The 1,515-nt window shown below is 44.2% G+C and overlaps 1 non-coding gene across 1 annotated transcript; it reads right to left on the bottom strand.

The window, feature by feature from the left end:
* Positions 1 to 551: 551 nt before the first annotated feature.
* LOC145110329 (small nucleolar RNA R71) lies at positions 552 to 658 on the bottom strand. Its single transcript, XR_013709711.1, has one exon. It is a non-coding gene; the product is annotated as a small nucleolar RNA R71 (small nucleolar RNA).
* Between the last annotated feature and the right edge of the window lie 857 nt (positions 659 to 1,515).

Below are 1,515 nucleotides of genomic sequence, written 5' to 3'. Positions count from 1 at the left end.
ACCTAAAGTCTGTTTTCAGCAAGAAGAAGAGCAGCAAATCAGGAGCATCCAGCGCCTCTTTGACAATCGAAGACCCTATTAAAGAAGACGCCGAGCACGAGACCGAGGAAGAAGAAGACCCTACATTCGGTCACATTTCCGATTCCGACGACGAATTAGCTATTCTCATGGCTAACATTGATGAAGTCCCCATGGGGGAATGGAAGAAGAGGATACGCGATGATACTGGACCGGGACTTGTGCAACCCGCAATCCCCGCTACTGCTACTTTTGAGCTCAAGGGTCACATCCTAGCTCTACTTAAGGAGATCCCCTTCACAGGAAAAGACCACGAAGACGCTTATAAACACTTGGACGAAGTCAATGATGTAGCTGATTATTTCAATGTTCCAAATGTGCATCGGGAAACTCAGCTACTTCGCATGCTTCCGGTTACTTTGAAGGGTGCTGCCAAGGATTGGCTCAAGTCATTGCCCCCAGGATCTATCACTACATGGGCCCAAATGAAAGAAGAGTTCATTGATCAATTCTGCCCGCCATCCAAGATATCCAAGCTAAAGAAAGCCATAGCTAACTTTGAACAACAAGCTGGAGAATCACTATATGAAGCGTGGGAGAGGTACAAGAGCCTGCTAAGGAATTACCCACATCATGACCTCAATAGTCAACAAGAAGTCTCCATCTTCTATGATGGAGTAAATGTTACCACTAGGCAATTACTTGACTCGCAAGGTCCACTCACGAAAAAGGCACCTCCAGTGATAAAGCAACTAATTGAAGAATTCTCTAAGCATTCTAGAGAATACCACAATCCAAGAAATGATGTGACGAGGGGGGCCGCCTATGCAGCTTCAGAAGACTTGTCAGCAGTTATGGCTATGCTAAAAACCATGGATAGGAGGATGGATAAAATGGACCAAACGATACATGCTATTCGGGTGGGTTGCGAAAGTTGCAATGGGCCTCACCTTACTAGAGACTGCGATTTGGATGAGAATGGCAACAAAAAGGTGCAATTTTGTTACTCAAGTGGGGACCGATATGATGAAGATTGGCGTAGACCAAAAAAAGAGTGGCTCCCTTATGACGAGTACAAGAAGGCTAAGGAGGAGAAGTTCAAGCAAAAGGGAAGGGGTTTTTACCAAAAGGAGGAGCCATCACAAGAAAGAAAACCAAGTTTGGAAGAAATGCTTACCAAATTTGTAGCTGCTTCAGAAAAAAGACATAATGATCATGATGCTGCAATTCAAGAAACAAGGACCATGCTTAGAAACCAGCAAGCATCTATCCACAACATAGAAACACAGCTAGGGCAACTTGCTCAACAAATAAACCAAAGATCACCGGGCGAACTTCCTAGCAAAACCGAAAACAACCCACGAGGCGCGTACATAAACATAGTCACAACAAGAAGTGAGAAAATAATCACTCCTCTGGCCCCTATTCAGAATGAAGCACCCAAAGAATCACAGAAGGAGGAAGCAGAAAATCAAGCAGAAAATCAAAATCTTCAAT

The sequence above is a fragment of the Lactuca virosa genome, chromosome 4 (assembly GCF_052849685.1).
Source record: "Lactuca virosa cultivar CGN04683 chromosome 4, Lactuca_virosa_CGN04683_v6, whole genome shotgun sequence".
Classification (NCBI taxonomy): domain Eukaryota; kingdom Viridiplantae; phylum Streptophyta; class Magnoliopsida; order Asterales; family Asteraceae; genus Lactuca; species Lactuca virosa.
The sequence above is the reverse complement of the archived record's forward strand: the minus strand, read 5'-3'. Positions and strand labels throughout refer to the sequence as shown.